Raw genomic sequence first — 14,774 nt, forward strand, 5'->3', positions numbered from 1 at the left:
GGATTTTTCACCTACTTAGTGTCCACTAGGACTTTCACCTTCCCTAAGATCACTTAAGACTTTCCTACACACTAAGTCAAATTTGTTAGAACAAAAATAAGATTTAACTTAGAATCCTTTGCCAATATCAAAATTCATATTCGATCATCTGGTGTTCCTTACACCAATAATGACTCTTAAAATTTTCAATGTCTATAAATTAAATATCATTATCGGTAAATTAGTTTAATAATTTCATAAATAATAAAAAAATATTTAATAACAATTTAAAATTTAGTGAAGTAATGTGCTCACACGAAGCAAACTCAGACCACTTCTAAATCATCCTTAACGCATTGAGTCAACTCGGATCAATACAGCCTATCCCATCTTTAATCTTTAATATTTAGATCAGTCCCTGCAAATGTTATATACTATCAAAATATCACATGATGATCTTTTATTCTTTTTATTGTTTTAAAAAAATTAGTCTCCAAACACGAATATTAAAGTTTTTTATGTTTTCAAATTTACTCTGAAATATTTCAATTTTTTCACTTCAGGTTAAATTTTTTTAGTCAAATTCAATGTTTTTACACTTCAAAGTTTGAAACTTCTCTAATTTTTCAAACGGCCCAAAAATTAGAGATGTGTAATTTATCAATGTCTGTTAATTTGCTTAATTAAATTATTATTTCACTATTAATATAAAACTATATTTTTCTTCTCTAATTCTTTATATTTTAAAAATTATGTATCATCCCTTATATGCATTTGAACCAACTATACATTTTTTGCTTATAAAAACTGGAAAAAGGCTCTACTGTTCAAGTCTTATGACATTTTCAGGACAAGAAAAATACATTATTGATTAAGTGGATTAGCTGAGATATGCAGACCTAACAACATCCAACATACTTGCAATCTGATTCACTCAAGCACGTAAAGGGGTTGATAGAGTTTACGAGGACTTTAGGAGGATAGGAACCAAACAACCATTGTGGAAGGAACCAAACAACCATGGATCAACTTTAAGTAGAATTTGTGCATCCTAGTTATGTCATCTCAATTTGACGGTTGACTCATGGTCAGTTGGCCATCAAAAATCACTTATTGTTAGAGGAGACGCATGAGCATTTATTCTTGAGGTGCCCATCTTAAACTTGCTACGGAAGAAGGTCAATAGAAGATGATTACCTACAAGAGAGTGTTCGGAGTCTTCAAGTAACAATACAAAGACATCCTAATTTCGAGGACAATACACTTGATTAAAACATATATGACTCATCTGAATAGTTAGAAAGAGAGTTATTTTTTATGAGGAGAGGATAAATGTATATGATATTTATAAACAAACAAATTAGATACACCTTATAAAACTTTGAATAGATATAAAAATATTCACTTGTGAAAAAAAAAATTAAGTTCTTACTCTATTTTTTATTTTAGCCTTACTATTACACATCTCATATTTTTATAGAAAATATATTTTAAATTTCAATTACCATCATAATGCTAATTATTTAATAACAATGATAATTATTTAATAATAAAGATTAATGAATATGATTTTATTATATTGACAATTAGATAATTATTATTCTAATGTATTATAAAGTGCAAAAATTAGAAGGGCACTGTTTTCTTATAAGGATGCATCATTTTGAAAAATAAAATCTTTTACTTAACATTGTTATAACTATTTTGACCAAAAATATAAACAAGTACTTTCCCATCATAGTAGTTTTTTTTAAAAAAAAAATTATCACAATAATATTAAAATAATTTTAACTAAGCTTGAATAATTTTGATGAACTTAGAATAATTTTGTGATCAAGTTGAAACAAAAATATTTTAATATAAAAATACTGCATGTATAAAATTTTAAAGTAAATTAAAGTAATTTTACTTCACATTGAAGCAATTTAATTTTTAAAAATTATTATAAAAATCAGTGGTCTAAAATGTACTTAGGCGGCCACTTAGGCGTCACCTAATTGCCCAACGGATGGCACTTGCACTGAAAAAGTGCTCAACAGCTAGCCTAGCCGATCCAAGCACCTAGGAGACCCAGGCGCCTAGGCGGTCGAGGCGTTGGGCGTCACTAGGCACCCAGCGTTGTGAAAATTTAGAATTTTTTTTTCCATTTAAAGCCTTAAATCCTCAATCTCACACCGTTTCGACTCCCTGACTACCTCTTGCCTCCTCAAGACGATTGGTAAGTTTTAATATTTATGTTATATAATTTTTTTTTTTATTTTTGTCTCCCACGACACTTCTGGCGTCATTAGAAGCTTCCGACGACACTAAACACTTCCCCGGAGGCTTCTAGTGATACCAGAAGCATCACAGTATGCATCCCTGATGCTTCTGGCATCTCCGGCGAAACTTCCAGCATCACCGAGAGCTTCCAGTGACTCGTCCTACGACCCCGGGCACATCCGTCGTTGCCAGAGTTCAGCGCAAGTGCTGCCAAACGCGTATGACAGTAGCGACAGTATTGCGAACTCATGATGTTTTTTTTTTAAATTTGTTACTTAATTCAACAATTCCTCACTTAATAGGATACTTTGAATAGATTTTTATACACCCAAATTAAATTATACCAATAAATTATAAAAAAATATATATTTAAAATTTAAAATTATGATAAATATTATTTTATATTTTATATTTTATATTTTATATTTAATATTAAAAAATATAATAAATTTTATTAGTTTATATTCATAATTTTATATTTAAAATTTTAAAAAATCTAATAAATTTTATTAATTCATATAAATTACATTTATATTCTGATGATATTATTTTACTAATTTATATTAATATTTTTTTATTGATTTATATCTTATAAATTTATTTTCAAATCACTTTTCAGGTTATCACAATTATAATATTGAGCAATCCATCTTCGATGGCATCCATCACTCAATCTAAGTCCAGAATTCTTTGGAGAAAGTCAAATGACATCGGATGGAAGTTTGGGATGTTGATTGATCTTAAGAACTTCGACAAAATTAAATACAAATTGTGTGAAAAAATGATGTTGGGGGAGTGTATATAGGATCAAGGAGCACAAAACAAATATACCTGAAAATGTATCTGCTTGTCGAAAAACATCTCAAGAACATAAAAATAAATACAAACAAACTATTTTAGAAGGGAGGAACATAAAGAAGAATAAAATAATTAAAGAACAAAGTTGTAGATCAGAGATGACTATTTTTGTAGGCGAAGAAGAGGGTTTGAAATTGAAGGAATAGATGGAATTAAAAACCCTCTTCTACTTGACCCTCTGAATAGATATGCATCAACAATTGCTCCAGAAAATATAGGTTATAGTGGAAATAAAAGTGTTTTGCCAAAAAAATATAAATGACGCTCTATTCAAAGAGAGAACTCAACAAGTTTAATAATATGTTAGGAGATGGGTTTATGAAAATGAAATCTCATTCAATGTTGCTGATAATGATAGCTTCAAGCAACTAATGGAGACAGTGGGTCAATTTGGATCAGGATTCAAGCCTCTAATTCAATGTTAACTTAGGGAGCCACTGTTGAAAGTCGAAGTTAAAAGAACAAAGCAACTGCTAAAGAAACATGAAGAAGAATGGGCAAAGAATAGGTCTTTGATCACGACAGATGCATGGAGTGATAGAAAAAGAAGAAACATCTTAAATATGTGTATTAATTACAAGTTGGGTACTACATTTTTAGAGTCTATGGAGTTTTCAGACGAGAAACATACAGATGAACTTATTTTTGAGTATATTGACAAGTGTGTTGAACAAGTAGGAGCTTAGAATATTATTTAGATTGTAATAGATAATGTCACCAACAATATGGCTGTAGCTAAATTGATGAGAGAAAAATAATCTAGGATCTTTTGGAGTTTATGTGCAACTTACACTGTTAATCTCATACTTGAAAGTATTGACAAGCTTCCACGATATAAAAAGGTTATTAAGCAAGGTAAGTCTTTTACCATCTTCATTTATGCTCACCATAAAACTTTGTCATTGATGAGAAATTTCACGAAGAAGAGAGATATAGTTCGTCCAAGAGTTACTAGATTTACATCAAATTTCCTCACATTGTAAAGTTTAATTGAAAAATAAATCTAGTTTAAGGGCTCTGTTTACAAGCGATATGTGGGAGAAATATAAATGGTTAAAAAATAAACAGAGGGAAATTGACTTAGTCTACTGTGATGAGCATGAGTTTTTAGAATAGTATGATACTTTATTTGAAAATATTTTCTCCTTTGGTAAGAATTCTTCGATTGGTAGATGGAGATAAAAAATCATCGATGGGATTTCTATGTGGGGAGCTTCTTCAAGCTAAAGAAGACATTAAGGTGGCTGAACAACGTGGAATCAAATTATCAACCTATCATAGTGATTATTTAGTCAAAAATGAAGGATAGACGATATATCATTGCATACCACTGTATTTTTGTTGAATCCCTATTTTTACTATAAAAATAGTTTTATTACTCTTTATGAAAAGGTCACGATGGAGATTTTTGAATGCATGGAAATTTTACATACCAATGAATTAAATCTACATGATACAATTATTAACAAAGAATTAACAAAATACAGCGACAAGACTGGGTTATTTGGAAAAACATTAGCAAAAAAAGCAGGTGAAAAAAATGATGATACATTTGATCCATGTGTATCGTGAAGTACATGTGGTGCTTGTTGGTGCAGCGGACTGACAAGAGGAGGGTGAATTGACTAAAATAGAAAAATAAAACCCTTTCTCGATCTTCAACTCAGATTAGTAGCACACTTATATAAATGACGTTAAGCAACTAATAAATAAATAAAAGACACGAAGGAATTACTTGGTTACAACCTAGGTCGTTGTTAATCCAAGACGGTTACAAAGGTCACTAAGAAACTCCTTCGTGTAGGCGGAGAAGCCTATTACACTTTTCAAAAACTCAGGAATATGCCAGGAAATGAGAACTAGAGTTGATACCAATTTCCTAGCTCCAGGGATCTTTTTATAGCCCCTGGAAAATATTTTTCGTAGCTTGAGGGCGCCTCCAAAGGGCTTGGAGGGCACTTACAGCGAAGCACAGTGGATAAAACTTTATCCACTGTGAACGACTAGTTTGACTGGCCGAAGATGCCTTCCATGCTTATGGAGGGTGTCTTCTATGCTTATGGAGGGCGCCCTCTATGCTTATGGAGGGCGCCCTCTATGCTTATGGAGGGCGCCCTCCATGCTTATGGAGGGCGCCCTCCATGCTTATGGAGGGTGTCTTTTGCCTGAAGGTGGCGAAGGCGCGGGCGCGCCTCGGAGGCGCCTTCAATTCCTATTGAGAGTGTCTTCAGCAGTGTTCATCAACTTCTTTCGCTCTTCTGCTGCTCCGATCACTTGGGTGATTGCGGCCAACCGAAATAGGGCTTATCCGAAGCCACTTTTCGGCCTTCTCCTTGAGCAGGCTTCTACTCCGGCTTCTCGTCCCTTGAACGTCGCATAGGTTCTTTTCTCCACCGGTGTACTCTTCTGCAGCATTTCGTCCCTCGGATGCACCGAGCCCGTCAGCACTCTTCCCGTGCCATCATTCTCGCTAGCTGCGTCTTCCACTCAACTTCCTGTGCTCCTAAGCTCCTGCACACTTAGACACAGGGATTAAAACAAAATAGGACCTAACTTAATTTGGTTGATCACACCAAAATAGCCACGGGGTCCAACATTCTTCCTCTTTTTGATGTGAATCAACCCAAGTTCAAGTTAGGGTAATAACAAACAAGTTACAATAAAAGAAATTGCAAAACAAACATTTTAAGCATAAAGTATAATTCAAATTGATTTATCAAAATTTAGACTGATAAAATAGAGTTAGCAAAATTCAAAATTTGATAAAAGTTTAAAAATTCTAACTCTCCCTAAACTTGTACTAACTTATACCTATTCCTCCCTCTTTAATCACATCAAAAAATAGGGTACAAAAATAAAAAAAATAAGTTAGAAATTTTTGAAATTTAAATTTTAGGGATAAAAAACTTAATTTTTAAAAAAATTTAAAACAATTTCTAAGTTAAGAAGTAAACAATTGATAAAGATTGAAAGCATTATCTTAATTAGTTTCACAAGTTTATCAGTTTATCAATTAAATATTTAATTTAGTAATTGGCTTCCAGGCTGTGGTGAGGCACTATGCCTTCTTGGTTATTAGATCATCAACCACTTCTAGACAAAGCTTCTTAAAGAATTTAAACATTTAATTTTTATGAAAGTCATAGATCCAAAAAATATTTAATCTAAGTACGATTTTGGAACCTAGTATAAGTTCCTTCCTACTGGGTTAGCTAAGAATCTAGGGGTACATATTTTCTAGGAATTTTTTTAAGTTGTCCTCGATATTTTCTAATGTACCAGTTTAACTTTCCATAAATTCCAAGTTTTTACTTTTGAAAATTATTTGGTTTTAAGCATGCATCTTTTTTCAAACTTTCTATTTGCATTTTCAATTTATCATTTTCTAACTTTAAATTGTTAAATAATTCTAAGGGACATGTTTTTGCTAAGTTCAATTTTAACTCAGCATTTTATTTTTCTAATTTTACTAAATTTTTAGAAAAAATTTTAATAAAATAAAAGGACTACTTAGGAGATAGAGCACGTACCTTATTTACCTCATTTTCTGATGCTCCCCCTTCACCACTGTTTTCTTCTGATGACCCTCCCCATTCATCAATGCTCATCTCTGAGTTGGTTTCATCTTCTACTTGATGGTTGGCCATATTGGTTGATACTCGGAATATCGTACCGGTTCCCCTGTACAAAAATTTTGTACAAGTCCTGAACCATTCTTAACAACCTATTGTGTTCTTTAGAAATTAAATTAGGAATCGCAAGTGGAACTTAACATTATTGATTCCAAATTTAACTTATCTATTCTTAGAGGTTTAGACTTGGATCACAAACAATACTTAACATTATTGATCCAAATCCACCCATGTTACAAATTCAATTAAATATTAATTTTAGAGATTGGCTTCCAGGTTAAACATAGCGAGGCACTAGACCTTCTTGGGTATGGGAGCATCCACCACTTCCTAGACAAAGTCTTTCAATGAAATTTAATATTTAATTTCCTTATAATAACCCTAGGTTTAACCAAAAGGAACAATCGAATCACAAGATCGGAAAAAAAAACAAAAGAACACAAACTCGAATCACAAATTCGAAACCTAAAATCATATGCCTCTTGTGTTTGGTATTTCAAAATCTATATAAAGTAAACTAGTATGATGCGGAATAGAATTACTAGTTATGCATTTCTTTGTAAGCAACAACCTCTTGATCTTCTATCGTATTCCTCTTCTTATCTTGGACGTCGTGTGGGCGACGATCTACCAAGATGAGAACCACCACCACCTTCCTCTTTGCAAGTTTCGGCCACCAACCTTCAAACTCCAATGGATGCTAGAAGAAAACCTCATTTCTCTCTTTCTTCTCCAAGTAAAATCCGGCCACCATAAGAGCTCCAAGAGAGGGTGCCACCGGCCACTAAAGAAGAAGAGAAAAGGAGACTAGGGGTCGGCCACACCAAGGAAGAGAAGAGAGGGAATAATAGATGTTAGGTTATATGGTGAGACACCTCTACCCTCTCTTTTATATTCCTTGGTCTTGGCATATAAGGAAAGTTTTAATAAAAACTTCCTTATTCTCCTTGCCAACAAAAGGAAAATTTAAACAACAATTTCCTTTTTAAACTTCAATGGCCGGCCACCACCTTGAGCTCCAAACAAGGAAAGTTTTAAATAAAAAATTAAAACTTTCTAATTTGTTTCCGGAAATTTTTAAAATAAAATTTCCCTTTAAAAATTCCCTTCATGGTTGGTTAGAAAAGGAAACTTTTATAAATTAAAATCTCTCTATTAAAACATGTGGATGATTACAAAAAGGAAAGTTTTCTCCAAAATTAAAATCTTTCTTTCAATCTACAAATAAGGAAAGATATCGAATCTTTCTCTTAATCTTTTGTATAAAACTATAAAAGGAAATATTTATAATTTTTAAAACTCTCTTTTAAATCATGAGCATGGTTAAAAAAGGAAAGTTTTATCAAAAATTAAAATCTTCCTTTTAACTATAAATAAGGAAAGATATCAAATATTTCTCTTAATCCTTTGTAGAAAACTGTAAAAGGAAAGATTTAAATTTTAAACTCTCTTTTAAAACATGCTTCCACATAAGAAAATATTTTAAAAATAAAATCCTTTTATTTTTTTATTGTGGTTGGCCACCACCTTAGCTTGGGTTCAAGCAAGGGTCGGCCACCTAAGAAAACCAACTCACCTTGGTTTGGTTAGCCCTAGCTTGGGCTCCAAGCTAGGTTTGGCCGGCCACCTTAAGGTGGGTAAGAAGGTGGGTATGGGTTAGTATAATACTTTATAAATAAGAGGCTACGATAGGGACCGAGAGGAGGAATTGGTGTTGGTCTCCCGATGAAATTAAGCTTCCCGTGTTCGCCCCGAACACCCAACTTAATTTCATCAATAATAATGCATATCACTAAAGAATTATTATTAAAATACCGCACCAATCCCAAAATACATTTTGGGCTCCTTCTTATCATGAGTGTGTTAGTCTCCCTGTGTTTAAGATATAGAATGCCCACTAATTAAATGAGTTACTGACAAATCACTTAATTAATATCTAGCTCCAAGAGTAGTACCACTCAAACTTATCGTCATATCGGACTAAGTCACCTGTAGGGTTTACATGACAATCCTTATGAGCTCCTCTTGGGGACATCATCACCCTAGATTACTAGGATACAGTTTCCTTCTATAATCAACAACACACACTATAAATAATATCATTTCCCAACTTATCGGGCCTATTGATTTATCAAACTAAATCGCACCCTTTGATAAATCAAAGAAATAAATATTAGATATATGTGCTTGTTATTATATCAGGATTAAGAGAGCACACTTTCATAATAAAAAAGGTCTTGTTCTTTTATGTAGCCAGTATAAAAAAAACTTTCCTTAAATGGTCCAGCTCAATATACTCTAAGTGTACTAGTGTAATTTTATAGTTAAGATAAACTAATACCAAATTACACTATGACTATTCTAATGGTTTGTTCCTTTCCATCTTAGTCGTGAGCTCCTGTTTATAATTTATAAGGAATTGATAACATGATCTTCTGTGTGTGACACCACACACCATGTTATCTACAATATAAATTAGTTGAACAACTACACTTAGCATATAAATGTAGACATTTTAGCAATGTGATTCTTTATTTCAAAAATAAATATTTATAAAAAGTTAGGCTTTTAGTATACATTCTAACAGGCCATTAGGGCTAGTCTGGAGAAAGCTTCGACCTCAGAATCTGAGGATGATGATTCATCCCATGTGGCCTTCAGATTCTTGTGTTTAGAAGATGTTGGTCTTTTAGACTTATCTTTCTCCTTGTCCCTCTTCTTCAATTTTGGACAGTCATCCTTGATGTGCCCTTCTTCATTGTAGTTATAACATCGGACCTTCCTTTTGTTTCGATAATCCCTCTTTGTTTGTGATTTAAATTTATTATATTGAATAAATTTATTTAACTTCCTTACCATTAGGGCTGCTTCGCTTTCATCAATTGATTCTTCAGAGTTTGAATTGTTTGTTCTTGCCTTCAAGGCAACGTTCTGAGTCAGGCCTTTTCTTTGTCCTACACATCGAGATTCGTGTAATTCGAAAGTAGAGAAAAGACTTTCTAAAGTACTTACCTTGAGATCCTTTGAGATATAGTAGGAGTCTACTATAGATGTCCATTCCGTTATTCTTGGGAACGCATTTAATGCATACATTTATGTGTCCTAGTTCGTTACCATTTCTCCGACGTTTGACAATCCGGTGATCAGCTCCTTGAGTCTTCCGTGTAGTTGTGCTACTGACTCTCATTCTTCCATCCGGAGGTTCGTCAGTTGATTCCGGAGCATGTCCCGTCTCGCAAGCTTTGTTTCGGAAGTTCCTTCGTACAGTTCCAGGAACTTCTCCCAAAGCTCCTTTGCTGAGTTGTAATCTCCGATTCGATTTACTTCCTGGGTGGAAGTACGCTGAGTAGGTGGAACTCGGCTTATTCATTTGCGACGAAGTCTGTTTGTACCTTCTTGGTCCACTAATATTCTTCTTTTTCTTCTCCTTGGGGGGATTTTGAAGCTACAAAATCGTATTTAATTATTAGCAATATTTCAAAGTCGGTTTTGAAGAATATCTCCATTCGTTTCTTCTAGGACGCAAATTCTCCCATGAATTTTGGTGGATAGATTATCGGTCCGGCCATTGTTTTTGATCATAATGCTTCAGTCGGTGGTTAGTCCTTCTGAGGCGGTTGAGCTCTAATACCACTTGTTAGCCTAGCGGGACCGATAAGAGGGGGTGAATTGCCTGAAATAGAAAAATAAAACTCTTCCTCGATCTTCAACTCATATTAGTAGCACACTTATATAAATTACGTTAAGCAACTAATAAATAAAGAGAGACACAAAAGAATTACTTGGTTACAACGTACGTGGTTATTAATCCAAGACGGTTGCAAAGCTCACTAAGAATCTCCTTCGTGTAGGCGGAGAAGCCTATTATACTTTTCAAAAGCTCAGGAATGTGCTAGGAAATGAGAACTAGAGTTGATACCTATTTCCTAGATCTAGGGGTCTTTTTATAGCCCATGGAAAATCTTATCCGTAGCTTGAGGGCGCCTCCAAAGAGCTTGGAGGGTGCCTCCAGTGAGGCGTAGTGGATAAAGCTTTATCCACTGCGAACGACTACTTTGACTTGCCGAAGGCACCTTCCATACTCATGGAGGGCGCCCTCCATGCTTATGGAGGGTGCCTTTCGCCTTAAGGTGGTGGAGGCGCGGAGGCGCCTTCAACTCCTGTTGAGGGCGCTTTCCGCAGTCTTCATCAACTTCTTTCGCTCTTCTGCTGCTCTGATCACCTCGGTGATTGCGGCCAACCGAATAGGGCTCACCCGAACCCAATTTTCGGCCTTCTCCTCGAGCAGGATTCTGCTCTGGCTTCTCGTCCCTCAAACGTCACATCATTCTTCTCGTCCACTGGTGTACTCTTCCACATCACTTCATCCCTCGGATGCACCGAGCCCGTCGACTCCCTTCCCGTGTCATCATTCTCGCTAGCTGCGTCTTCCGCTCGACTTCCTATGATCCTAAGCTCCTGCACACTTAGATACAGGGATCAAAACAAAACAGGACCAAACTTAACTTGGTTAATCACACCAAAACAACCACGGGGTCCAACAGTGCTCACACACCCAACTTGCTAAGAGTGGCATTGAGGATACTTTCATTAACTACAAGTTTATCTGAGTATGAAAGAAATTGGAGTGCATTCGAAGGAGTAAGTTTTAAACTTTAAGTCTTTAATTAAAGTAAGTATTAATTTTTAAAGTTTTATATTCAAGTTACTAACTATAATATTTACTCTCTTTTTTTAGATTCATACAAAGAAAAAAAAATATGTTAGATGTCAACAGATTGAATAATCTAGTATTTATCTAATTTATTGCTAGATTGTTGAACAAATAAAAAAGAGAAAAAGAAAGAAATGTCGATGTTCTTGCAAAAGATACTTCAAATGTACAAGATTGGATTGTGGATAATGGAGAAGATCATAAAGTTGAACTAGGTTCTGAGCTCACATGGCAAATGGTTGATAAAGCAAGTGGAGGAGATGAAAATCTACAACTCCGAAGAAGCTCTAGAGTGAGAGAACTTCATGAGGATGATTTTGCATCCAAAGAAGAAGAGGAGGATCACAATGATAATATTGAGTTTATATTCGATGAAGAACAAGTTGTTGAAAATTATGAAAAAGAAGAAGTAGAATAAATTTGATATTGAATTTGTGTCCGATGATATTAAGTTTGTGTCCAACGATATTTTATTAGTTGTATAATTTTGAACTCATTTTAAATTTGATGTTATTGTGTTGGAGTTATAATATAAGTTATTATGTAAATTATATTGATACCGAAGAATCTACCTAGTGGCGCCTAGTTCCCATCTAAATGGCTTAGGCGCTAGGTACTAGGCACTAGGCACTGGTCTAGCACCTATTGAATTTTAGAACATTGATAAAAATATGATCCAGTGTTATTTTAATGTTAGCGTGCTATTAAATTTTAGAACATTGATAAAAATATGATCTAGTGTTATTTTAATGTTTACCCTTTTAATAATGACAAAAATAAAGGCGCCTATTTAATTTTTACCCTATATATTTGTATAATAAAAGATAAGTGATGAGGTGATAAAGGGGAGTTTACTAAGTGTCGGTCAAAGGACGAAGATAGTAGCTGACGTGGAGATCAAAGTCATGGAGATCAACACCAGAGAACCAATTGGCTCACCAAAGGAGGTCGAGCGGAGCTCTACTGCAATTGTTGATCGGGCATGAAGCTCCCAAGCAGAAAAGGGCTGGTCCAAGTAGAATGCTCGTGTAGCCAAGATCATCAAGCGCTCATCACGGAGCAGAGGAGTGTCGGGGTGACCAGAGCGTTAGTCCGGTCAGGCGAAAATGAGCCACTATACCCGGTTACTGTAAGGAACAGCAACCAATGCCGACCAAGAGGAGGTGTCCCTAGTCGAGCGGCTTCCCCGCTGGACCGAGCAGCAGGATCCTTGACATAACTCTGAACATCCATTTGGGAGATACTACTGCTGACACGAGGCATGGTCAATAGGCGGATTATACGACAGAAGCTTCTATTGTCTTATCAGGGATATGCATGCCCTGTTAAGGTATTGTATCAGAAGCATTTTCCTAACAGGTTCTTTCGTAGGATAAATTGGAGAACATGCCCATGCCTCGAGGATCATGCACGTCGCCCACCAGGGCACTATATAAAGGGGGTCCATACACCGACGGAGATACACATTATTCACTATTCACGCTTGTGTCTATTGATGCTCCATCTTTTTCCTCTTGTCGGTAATTGATTTGAGCGTCGGAAGGCCAACGCAGGGACCTCTTCTCTGGCTCGATACTAACGTTTCCTGTGTTGTAGAGAGGAGCGGAGTCTACATTCAGTCAATGCTGCAGCCACATCCCCAAGCTTACTATCTCCATGATTTTTGGATAGGATCATGTTGGCGCCATCTGTGGGAACATAGCCTGCATCCAAAACGCGAAGATAGAGAATGTTGGGTGACTTACTACAGTGACTTTGACAAAGGAGGAGCTGGATATGTTGATACAAGCCTGAGTGGCAAAAATGATGGAGCAACAATAACAGCAGGCGTTGGCCGAGCACCATGTACAAGAGCCCGCAGCCTCAACAACAGGTCATCAAGTCGGATATAGAGACTGAGCCAAGCATGCACCCATTCAGGGATAGAGTAAGAAGCCGACCGACACATATGGAGACACGTCCAATGCGCTGATCCACTTCCATCGAGCATTGTTCCACACTCCATCAGAGGAATTAGGCCGAGCGGATAGGGAACAAGGATCCTCCTCGGATGACGCATCCGTTCAAGACATGCGGAAAAGGAAAGCACCAAGGAATGATGATTCGCCTTAGCGGATCAATCAACTATTCTTTGTCAAGGCACTACATCCCACTGACGATCGGAGAGTACAATAGAACGACTGATCCTGACGACTACTTGGCCAAGTTTGATAACATAGTCACACTTCATCAGTGCACCGACGGGGTGAAGTATCAAGTCTTCCTCACTACCCTCTCCAGATCAGCACAATGCTGGTTAGGAAATTGCTGAACGGATCAATTTATACCTTCAAAGACTTCCGAGCGGCGTTCTTACATCACTTCACCAGCAGCTGCCGCTACTAGAAGATGAGTGTTACTCTGTTCATATTAAAGCAAGGACCCAAGGAGGCATTGAGAGCCTACATCAAGCGCTTCAACCAGGTGGCCATGGATATTCCATCGGTCTCCTCTGAAATATTAGTGAACGTCTTCGCCCAGGAGCTCACCGAAGGAGATTTCTTCTGTTCACTCATCCGGAGACCGCCAAAGGACTTCAACCACCTACTTAGGAGAGCTACCGAATACATAAATGTGGAGGCAACCTAGGCAGTATGGAGAAAAGCAACACCTACCGAGCATGCTTCTCCAGTGGAATGGTGGTCGGCCACCAACCATCAACCACCGAAAGGCCTCTTATCAGGAGTAGCACCGCCACATTAGGAGCCAAGGACACATGCTGCACAGTTGGCCACTTGGCGATGTTATGTCGAGATGGTCAAATCTAAAGCGAGGGCAGCACGAAAGATTCAGCATTGGAGGTGAAAGCCATTGTGGAGGAACCTCTCACACTGGTCTATAGGAAAAAAAGGAAATCCAGATCCACCTCAGCCGGTCGAAGGCCACCACCTTCATCATTGCCGACCTGACACAAAAGAAGAAGGCAGAGCTGGTCACCTGCCTCAGGCGAAATCATGATGTGTTTGCTTGGTCAATCCACGAGCTCCCAAGCATCTTGCCAAGTGTAGGTCAACATGAGCTTCACATCCGACTGGACGCTCGGCCGATGAAACAACGAAAGAGAGACTTCAGTGTGGAGCAGAACCAAATCATCCGAGCGGAGATAAAAAAAACTACCAGAAGCTGGTCACATCTGCGAGGTTCAGTTTCTGAGCTGGCTCGCCAAAGTCGTGCTGGTCTCTAAGCTGAGAAACAAATGGTGAATTTGCATCGACTTCCACGATCTGAATAAGACCTGCCCGAAAGACTTCTATCCCTTGCCCAGGATAGACCAAATGGTGGGCTCCACG

The sequence above is a fragment of the Zingiber officinale genome, chromosome 2A (assembly GCF_018446385.1).
Source record: "Zingiber officinale cultivar Zhangliang chromosome 2A, Zo_v1.1, whole genome shotgun sequence".
Taxonomy (NCBI): domain Eukaryota; kingdom Viridiplantae; phylum Streptophyta; class Magnoliopsida; order Zingiberales; family Zingiberaceae; genus Zingiber; species Zingiber officinale.